This window comes from Hydra vulgaris, chromosome 01 (assembly GCF_038396675.1).
Source record: "Hydra vulgaris chromosome 01, alternate assembly HydraT2T_AEP".
NCBI lineage: Eukaryota > Metazoa > Cnidaria > Hydrozoa > Anthoathecata > Hydridae > Hydra > Hydra vulgaris.
The window spans coordinates 32283278-32295000 of record NC_088920.1 but is presented as its reverse complement, the minus strand read 5'-3'; positions in this window follow the sequence as shown (position 1 = coordinate 32295000).

Sequence of the window (11723 nt, the reverse complement as noted above, 5' to 3'; positions counted from 1 at the left end):
TAACCTCTTAATCGACTTAACATTCCAACATCTCTAGCCTTAACTAGTATGGCTGTTGGAAAAGTAACGATTGGAGCATTTGACCTAATATTAGGTCAAACCTAACCTCCAAACATTATAATGAATGGAGCAAATGAGTATACCAGACTCGTCTTCAGTGGCGCCCGGTGACAGGCTAGAGTAGGGTGACTACTGTCTGTCAAGAGGATAGAGGGGGAAAGTAATCTAACGAAAGGAAAAAATAACTCTTGCACAATAATTTCCTTAGTGCAACAGCTAATGCTTATGTTTAATTTACGATTTTATTTTTATTTTTTATTGGTTTCTTTACTTATAACTATTTTTAGTTGGCTTGGACTGGGCCGCCGGGATACTGGGAGATTCCCGTTGGGCCGCTTCTCATAAAATTTATTTTTAAGTTAATATTTTTTAGCCCATAAAAAAATCATATTTTTAGTTAGGCTACATTTTAATTTCCGTTGATTATTATAATCTATGGTAAACTAAATGTAATGAAAAAAATCTAAACAAAAAAAAAAAAAAATTTTCTGTACCATAATAGGCTATTGCCTATTATAATCTAGAAAAAAAGATGTTATGTTTTGTGCTAATACATAGATTGGCAAACCAATTTTATGCAGATTGGCTAACGAGTGGCGTAGAGATCATATTTATATGAAAAAAATTATTATTTCTTATTTTTTTCTTGATAGAAGTATTCGCGCCGATTGTTCAAAGTTACGCTTTTTATGATTTTTGATTAAATAATAGGCAATTTCCAAGCATTGGCGCGAATAGATTCTGATGTCAAATCCAGTTAATTTGTTCAACGATATTTTCCTAATGTGTTCCTGTACCAAAAAAAAAATACTGTGCTTATTAATTTAAGAAATGTGTTGTACCTATCTTTCACTGATTACGATAGATAAATTAGCAGTTTGGCTATTGTAAAGTGATTTTTTGCTGATCTTTGAGGGTTTTCCCAGTCATACAACAAATTTTATGATTTTTACCTCTTTTTGGTATCAAATAATTTTTTTTTAAATTACTGTTACTGGAGCCTTGGATCAAATAAATCCAAATCCAAAATGGTTTCCTTAAAAGATTGGGTAAAAGACTTTCGATCTTTTGTTGTAAACTAAACAAGATCAAAACGTATCAATGTGATTTAATAATACATTTACACATTTTTTCTGTGGTTATTTTAGGTGGTCCAAGAAGATCTAATGGTCGCAATACAGAAAACTGCAGAAAAGGCTTTAACTTGGAAGTTTACGCTTGCTTCATGTCAAAAAAAATCAAGAGTAGGCATCGAATCAAAGATCAACGAAGTATCCAGCATTTTTTAGTGTTTGAGATAGCTAACAGACATGGCGCAAACTCGAAACATATGTATGTTTATACTTATGTCAAATAATGGTGCTTTGTAAAATATTGCAATGATTGAAGTCTGGGAGCAAAAAAAGCCCTAAAATTTATCCCACCTGCTCCAAACATGAGAGCAACAAGTTGGTATAATAATTTTTTTACTTTTCTTAACTAAGTTTATATTCATTCATAAATTTTAACTTTCATTGCATTATCTCTCAGCGTTCATAAATTATGACCATATAAAGTTTAAAACCCCCTCAATTTGAAGGGGTATATATATAATTTTTGAACACCTAGAGATTGTAAAACAATACTTAAAATTTATTGATCTATATAAATTTACTTAAGAATTTCAAAAAAGTTATTTCATCAACTTGTTGTTTTTCTGTCACGTTTGGTGAAGGGGCGATAAAATTTTAGGGCTTTTTTATTTCCAACATTCCAATAATTGCAACCTTATAAAAAGAATTATTATTTGACATAAGTATAAACATATAAATGTTTGGGTTTTGCTCCATGTTAGTTATCTTAAACATTAAAAATGGGGCAACTGCCACAGATCTTTCGTTTCTGAAGCAAATTTGCTTCAGAATTTAGCGTTTAAACGCTGCAAATGTACAATAAAATATTTATATACATATAAACTTTCAGCTTATAAATATCTCAAGAAAATATCTCAAGACAATTATCTCAAGAAAATATGTAAAATTTAAATAATTTTAAATGTTCTTTTATGGTTCAGAGTTTGATGTTAGGTTTCGGATCAAAATTCTAATCATTAGAACCATTTAAAAACGAGTAAGCTAAAAAGCAGTTACCGTAGCTTGCTCCTTGAACAACTCTTCTTCTTCTTTTTTAAAGATTCTTTACAAGAACTCTTTATTTGAAGTAGCTTCTGAAGCTTTTCCAAACTTATCACACGTTCTACATTATCTTGAATATGTTTTACTGTAAGCACAGCAAAGTTTAGTTTTTTAATACGAAATATTTTTATTAAAACAAAAAATACGTATATATATTTATTTATTATGATTATTATATTATTATACTATACTATTATAGTATATTGTATATTATTCAAATTTATTATTCATTATAAATATATTTCTTAAAACAAGAAATACGTTTCTTGTTTTAAGAAATAAATACCCTACCCTGCAATTTATTTTTAAAAACAAGAAATATATTTCTTGTTTTGCAAAATTAATTTTTTAAACTATGGTCAATATATTTACGATTTTTCTGTGAGCTCTAATGAGTTGTTAGCAACTTTGAAAGATTTTAAAAGTTTTGGAATTCATTGTGTTCAAAATGTCTGAAAAAGCTTCATCCGTAGGCATTTTTTCAAACTTTTACTTAGAATATCAAAAATTAACCAGTTGTCTGGTGAAATATACAACTAAAGACCAATGAAATATACAACTAAAGACTGGTGAAATATACAACTAAAGACAGTGGCTGGTCTTTATTAACAAAAATTGCTTTCAGAAGGATTTCAGCTTTTATTCAATCCGTTTTTTTACATCTTTTTGGACCTCCCTTTGTTTTTAATACAGAACTAATAACGCACGCATAAAATACCTCATATGATTTTACCATTATTTGAATTTCATCTTACAGCAGGCTCTTATTCAATATACATTTGCCACTAGTCTCGTTGATCTTAAAAGTGTAAATTAAAAATAATAGAATGTAGATAAAATAAGGTTTAAAATGACACTACTAAAAACTTGTTACACTTAATTTTGACAAGATAAAATCAAAGTGCTACTTTTATTATTTTTATTTTTACTATATTTCTACTGATTTTAAGAAAAGTATGTCAGTGGGAAAAAAAAAAGTTTAGAGTTATTTTATTTGTATATATCAAAGTATCAAAACTTATGAAATTAAGTTTCACTTTAAAAACTGCAAATTCAAGACGTGTGAAACAGCTCCATATTTGTTAATTTTCACCAAATGGTCTGATTTTTTTCCACAAGTTCACAATAATCTCTGAACTTCTTAAAAGTCGTAATGTAAATAATTTAAAAATTAGAAACTTATACATTTTGCTCTTGCTAAAAGGTAATTTAAAGTGAAGTAGTTATATCTTTACCTTACTACCTTTTAACCATTTATGGTTTTATGATATAAATAGTTTGTTCGACAGCTTAACTGTTTTATTCACGGCTGCGGCTTTTTGAAGCTCCCCGACATGGTAGCAGAAGGTTATTAAGAATAATTGTCGGCCAGGAAACTTAACTAATTTTATACAAACTCCTTTTAAATAGCCAGGGATTGAAGTGGGTGAGCTGTCTAAGTAGCATCTGAGAAACTTCTAATTGCTGTGTGTTGGGCCTCAACGCTATCGTGTTTATAAACCACGTTTTTTTAGTTTCATAACGAATTTGTGCGTTTTTTTAAATACCAACAGTTAACAAAATAGTAGCAATAAAAATGCGCACATCGGTATAGTTTATTTATACTTTCCATTATAGTTTATCTATACCATTCCAAATCGTTATAGTTTATCTATACCCAGTGGCGGCGTTATGGTAGGGCCTGGTTGGGCAATCGCCCAGAGCGTCGAATAGAAAGGGGCGAAATTTAGCGGAAAATCATTATATAAGTGACTCGAGATTCAATTGCATTTAATTTTAATTATTTAAAATTACTATTATTTTACTTAAAAACTTATTGTCTTTTATTATTGTCTACGAAAGAAAAGAAAAGTTACAAAATTTTTTGTACTTATATATACTTGTTACAAAACAAGCCAAATTGAAAATCGTCAAGAAAATTCTACTAAGACGTATCAAATACATTAATAGGGGTCATTAATCAATGAATGTTGAGCTGCAATTACGCAACTATGCAACTAAAAAATTCTCTTGCTCAAATTGCGTTATAACGTGGGAATCAAGTTTTATTGTGGTAATTCATTTTTAAAAATATTTGCATTTACAGAGATTTACTTAATTTGTTGATTACTACTTTGCTGATTATTGCAAAATGTCTGAACACGTTGACTTTACCAGAAAAAAACCATCTGGGTCAGAATATAGAAAACGGAAGGCAGAAAAAGAAAAAGAATTTCAAAAAGCAAAAAAGTTTATGAATATAGATAAATATATCACGACGAAAAATCAAGACCTGAATGTGACATCTACATCTGGAGCAGCAACGAATACATCAGTAGATCAGATCGCTATTGTAGACGAAAGTTTCCCAAAGTGAGGAGATAAGTTGTGCTACAAATACAATATCTACTCATGATGATCCGTTGGCGATGTGCAACAAATACAAATTCCAGACGACTTTAGCACTATTGTCCCAAATATATCGGATCCAGCCATATAGCCACTCATTCGAAATAGCAAAATTATTAATCATATAATATCTAACTGGCAAGTGCAAACTCACATTGATAGTTATCCAAAGAATAAAACAGGCCAGCATTTCTTTAAATGTCATTTCAAAAAAAAACTTGCAAACAAAGAAACAATTCAGTGTTGTTGAATAATATACTTCGTCTCTAAGGATCGAATGTATTGTTTTTGTTGCCGGCCATTTGATAGTAGATCAACGTCGAGTTTAGTATCTGATGGATAAAACAACTGGAAACACTTGTCTGAAATGTTAAAATTTATGAGAATAGTAATTCTCATAAGAAGTTTTACCTTTCACGGATCGACACTAAAATACGATTAAAAACAAGAAAAACAATAGAATACCAAAAGCAACATTTGATAGGAAAAGAAACTACAGGGTGAAATAATGTTTTGTCTAGATTGATGTATATTACACTTTTTTTAATTGAAAACAATATGGCGTTCAGAGGTACTTCAAACAAACTATATACGCCTAATAATGGAATGTTCTTAATCTTAATACAACTATTAACCAAATTTGATCCAGTTATGCAGGAGGTTGCTATGAAGGGTCATGTTTTAGACCGGCGGAAAAGATATACAAAATGAATTAATAGAGCTGATATGTAAAAAGGTAAAGTCAGAAATTATATTGCGTGCAAAGAAATCAAAGTATTATTCAATTATAGCTGACTGTACTCCGTACATTACACGTTTAGGGCAACTTTCGCTTACAATACGATTTGTTGATTTATCATCAGATGACGATAAAATATCAGTGAAAGTACCGTGTGCCTGTCATAGCTACAATCTCGTGCTATGTGATGCCGCTAAGTCGTCTGTAAAATCAGTCACTTTATTTGGGGTACTTCAGAGGTTGTTCACATTTTTTTCAGCGTCTGTTCATCGATGGAAAATTTTAACCAATCATTGGGACTATATACCATTAAAAAGCTCAGTGGCACACGTTGGAAAGCAAGAATAAGAAGTATTAAAACAGTCCGTTATCAAATTAGTGCCATCTATGATGCTTTAAAAACTTTGGCTATTGAAAATCAAAAACCTGATGTTCAAGTCTCTCATGAGGCTACTACTTTAGCTGAACAGCTAAAAGATTTCACTTTCATAGTTTCGTTGGTTGTTTGGTACGACATGCTTTTTCAAGTGTCATTATTAAATCTTTCCAATCAACAGACATGACTCTCGGTAAATGGTCAGAAATATTAAAAAAATGCTGCACTTTCTTTTAACGGCAAAGGAATTGACCGAAGAACTAAAAATAGAGCCTGGGGTTAAAGCTACATTAAGAGTTCGATGTATTAAGCGTCAAGCTGGAGAAACTGTCCGCGATGAGCCAATAACTCCTTCCCCCCCCCCCCCCCCCAAAAAAAAAATTGAAGTCGAATTTTTTAACTGTCTACATTAGGCTCATTCAATGACATTTGATCAGTTTAGTAAGTATTCAGAATCATGGTCTTTTTTGTACAATATAAAACAGATTCATGAAATACCTGACTTTGTTGAACTTTGTGGTAATCTCCAATTGAAATTAACTGTGGAATCTAAGTCAGATATAGACGGTAGTATGTTGTATAATGAACTCTTAAGTCTGAAAGCTTTTTTGTATGATAAGAATGTGGTTACTCCTGTTTTTGTTTAAATTTCATTAAAGATCACAACTTACAAGAGCTATATCTAAATGTGTGGATAGCATTGCAAATATTATTGACTATACCTGTAACGGTTGCTAGTAGAGAGAGAAATTTTTAAAAGCTCAAGTTAATAAAAACCTAAGGTCTATAATATCTAAGAACTACAATATCTCAAATAGGTTTTTTTCAGTATGGGGTTGTATTGAGTTAGGGGCGCCGTAGAAATCTCGCCCAGGGCGCTGGTATTGCAAAAAGCGGCACTGTCTATACCTTATACAAACAACATTCGGTATAGTTTATCTATACCTTCCATTATAGTTTATCTAAAAACGTTCCATTACTTGTAATGACGGTGTTATGTAGTTTTCGCGCCGATTCACAGTGATTTAGACTTTGCGTCGTGAAGCAGAAATAGGGTTTTACTTACTTTTCTCAAAAAAAATTTCAATTTTCATATTTTAAATATTTTTTAACCGAAACAAGTTACCATTAAATTTCAAACAATCGCACAGTGATTTAGAAACACTTAAAACACTTAAATTATCTTTAACTTTTATGTTTTGAGAGTTTTTCCTGACGTTTCTGAACAAAACTCTTTAATGTGAATATATATATATATATATATATATATATATATATATATATATATATATATATATATATATATATATATATATATATATATATATATATATATATATATATATATATATATATATATACATTACATCGTATTAGCATTTACGTCACTAATTTGTTTATAAAATGAGCTTTTTAAAACCACATTATTCCGAAATAGGGCAAGTTGGGGCAGCTAACTTTTTTAGTTTCTTATAGAATGATACAAACTCTCTTTAAAAAAAGAATCAGCTTCGCGAAAGAAGTCTAAGGTAATAAGTCCTAGCACTATAAAAATCAGTTTAAACTCGTTACAATTGCATTTTTAAATGCATTTCTTACAACGTGTATAAATACATATTTCAAATAGTTTCAAAATTTAAGATAAAGTTGTCTATTATCTTTGTATATATAGAAAATTAAATTGAAAGGTTTTGTATTTAGGGAGAAAATCAAGATTTAAAAATGATAAAATTTTAATGATAAAAAAAAAGCTGTTTTCGGTCACTTTTAAACATAAATCAACGTTTGAATCTTTTATTTCAGTACTTATTTTTTTATACCGTTAAAATCATAAGAAACTGTAGAAAATAGTTAGCTAAAAACACTATTTAAATTGCGCTACTCAAAAAACTGTATTTTGGCCAAATTTTAAGTGTTTCTAAATCACTGTGCGATTGTTTGAAATTTAATGGTAACTTGTTTCGCTTAAAAAATATTTAAAATATGAAAATTGAAATTTTTTTTGAGAAAAGTAAGTGAAACCCTATTTCTGCTTCACGACGCAAAGTTTATATATTGCTGGATCATCAGGAAGAGTTCTCTTCCTGATGATCCAGCAATGGTGAAACTTCAAGTAGAAGAAAAAGTTAGATAAGTGTTTTTTACTAATTTATATATATATATATATATATATATATATATATATATATATATATATATATATATATATATATATATATATATATATATATATATATATATATATATATATATATATATATATATATATATATATATATATATATATATATCTGGTTTTGTTATTTTGAATCAACTCTGGTGACTAAGGAGAAGTTTTGTTTATTTGTAACTTAACTGTAAGTTTCATATATAACATTTTATATATTATTTAAAACGTAGTTGTATTGTTTTTTTAAATAAAGAACCTTTTAGTTCATTAAATTTATTGATGTTAATTGAGGTATGATATTAAAATAGCAACCAGACAATCTCTAATGGACTTATTATAAAAAGACAAAAATAGACTTCGACAAAGCACTAATTGCAACAATTTTAATTACAACTATCAAAAATGAATTGTCTATAAAAAATGTTTGTCTTTCTAGACAATCATTTTAAAAACGGACACTAAATAAACAATCTCGATTTTTTAATGAGGTATAGAAGATCTATTTAATATATAATTTGGACTTATAACGAGTAATTAAATTTTCACTGCAGCATCGTTTCAAAAACTGAAAACGAGCACAAAATTAAAAATACAATTTTTCTAACAGAATTTCATTTTTTAATTTTTTGTCCAGCGTGTGCTGTTGATTAAAAAGTTAATGTCTATTTAAAAACCTCAAAATGGACTATTTTGTGCTCAATTGAAGTTCATTAATTACTCAGTTCAGTTGTTTTTCAATTCTCAGTGAATGTGCGTGAAAATTTATTTTTAAAATGCCCTCTCCAGTTTGGGATTACTTCAAAAAAGTTGAAGGTAAGTTTATCATTTAAAAAATTTTCCTTAGTCACTTAAATCTTTATCACCTTCAATAAAATTATTTTAAAAATATGTGATCAAGGAGTTGTCCTTTATAAAATGTGGATTAGTAAGTAGAAGATTCCAATAGGTGTTAAAATTTATTTAGGTTTGTGAATAAAACAATAGTGAAAAAGAAAAATGTTTTTTACTTTCATTTTATTGATGAATATGTACGCAAGTTTTAAACAATAATTAATCATGGGCAATGATCGTCATTTGGAGTTTTGATGTCATTTCAATATTTTTTTAATATTATAAATTTACTACATAACAATCTTCAAATAATACGGTAATGAAAGATTTCTGGTTTTATGAAATCAAGTAAATTTAGACAAAATCATAGACACCAAATAGACAAAAAATTATGCTTTGTAGACTTATGAAGTAAAAATTATTTTTTAACTGAGCAATCTTAGGACACCATCAAAAATTTGATAGACACAACAAGGACAAAAAATTAAACATTTGTTGTGTCCATTACAACATACAGAATTGTCTATGTCTGTGTTGTAAGTCTATCCATAGACTAGTCTGGTTACTATATTAAAATTGATATAATATTTATATATTTTCTTGACTTGATTTTATGAAAAAAATTGTTAGATAAAATTTAAATGTTATGAAATCCTCTGCAATAAAAAACAATTAGCAACAAATTTAATTTGAATATATGATAGTATCAGAAAGTTAAAGAAACAATGCAAAAGTATAAAGTTTGATTTGCTATTAGGTGAAGCCTTTATTCTACCTTAGGTAAATATTCATAATAACAAATCAAATAATTTTGAAATTCCTAAATAAACAATCCTTATCAGTATAAACTAAATGCTCAAAAAAAAAAAAAAATTAAAAAGGATACTTGAATCAATGATGAATTAGAAATTGGATTTTTTTAAGCATCTAAAAGATTTAAAAGATATGTCAAATAATCTGCAAATACTTATTTTGAAAATCTGAAACTGAAATTATTTCCTTAAAAAAAGAAACAAATTGTAAAATATCACAATTAAAAAAAGAAGTGGATGTTATTAATTTAATGCTTAAAAGTTCTGATATAAACATTTCTGAATTAAAAAAAGAGAAACTAAATTAAAATAAACAAGCAAGTAATTTAAAAATTGCTTTACAAAATAAAAACAACTACCTCAATGAAAACAATATGTAAAACCTTATAAGTTTAGAAGAAGTTGCAGCATAATATACTATTAAAAATGTTTTGAAAGAAGAGAACCAAGAACTTTGTAAATTGGTTTCTTTGTTAGATGATGAGGAAATAATAACTGAAGGTGGCAGATATTGTGATGACATTCAGGAAAGCATTATAAAATTGCTTTCAATGAATGTAAGTATGAATAATGTCAACAATGTCATTAAAGTAGTACTAAATTTGCTGTAAGATGCAGGTTAATGCAGGAAGCTGCATATTTAGGTCAGTTTCAAGTTGGTGAAGCAATACTCAAAAAAACATCTGACAGATGAAAACTCTAACATTGGCAATCGTTTGCCTGGTGATGATACTCAAAAATACCATAAACATTATCAAAACTTTCAAATTACAACACGACATAAGAAAACATAATCTTTAGGTTTGTCAGAAGTGGTTGGTGGTGATGCAGCTACTATTTTGCAGAACTTTACTAACATAATAGGTGATAATTGTAATGTTGTAAGCAACTCTGCCATGGAAAATGAACTTAATTTTTTTTAGTTAATAACATCAATTAAACCGTCAATGTCTGACCTTGGTCGAGTTAATCCTCTATTTAACTCGCAATTAAAAGCATTAAGAAAAAAACTTTTTGCTTTTGCTAATTGCAATCAATAATTGGGATTTACTTGGGATAAATCGTTTTAATATTTTGAAAATCAGACTATCAACTGTTTGTAAGGATATTTCTGTATTGTTTGCAAACAGAATAATTTTCGAGGGTACTCATTAAGATAAGGTTTACTGCAAGTTGTTTGAAAACAAACATAATGATCAGTTTAATTCTTTGATTGTGCAAACACTTGAAGTTATATGCTATTCTTGCTATTTTTGAATGTCAGTTACCTGGTGGTAAATATTGGAATCTAATTCAGTTGCTAAAACAGCTTCTAATGACCCTGTTACTAAAAAAGCATCAGAAAGTGACATTTGCTATTTTGGATTTAATGATATGTACAAAACCAAATGCAAGTGTTCAAACTAACCAGGGTTGACATACCACATACCATGTTAAGTATGATTACGAACATGATGAACTATGGTGATTTCCATTATCAACTACTTTTGAAAAAGGCTAGGATTATGAGGTTATTTTATTTAATCTAAATTATTACTTTTTTTGATTTATGTTGATACGGTAGTGGTGTAGTGGTAAAAGTGCTCGCTTCATAAGCGAGAGATTCCGAGTTCGATCCTACTACTTCCCTGGTAGAACCGTGCTCAACTTGTTTCTCCGCGCAGCGGCCTTGTTCGTCAAGCTTCGTGTTTCGGAGTTATAGAGTTGAGAGAGGGTTATAACCACTATTAAGTAGCCTCCTCATCTGTAGTGGCCTTCTTGGCCTTAAGGAGGTGAATAACAAAAAAAAAAAAAAATTTAACTTTTTTTGTTTATTGGTAAAATCAATAAACATATGTTCCAATAATCTGTTTACTGCATTACAGTGTACAGTGGTATTACCTTTTTAAATGGTATGAATCATATTTGATTTGTTTATATGTAACAATTTTGTTTTATTTAAAAATATTTTTTTTAATTATATATCAATATTTCTGTGTTATGTTTAATCGTTAATTATAAATATTAAAATAAAATAAAAAATTAAAATAAAAAACAAGAAAAAGCTTAAGCAAAATACATTTACTTATACATGAACTGCCTATCAAGTAAAGTAAAGAATCCAGAAACGGAGGGCTAACCACGGGCAACATGACAGATTACTGATGGAGTGCAAAGTCCTATGGCTTACCTT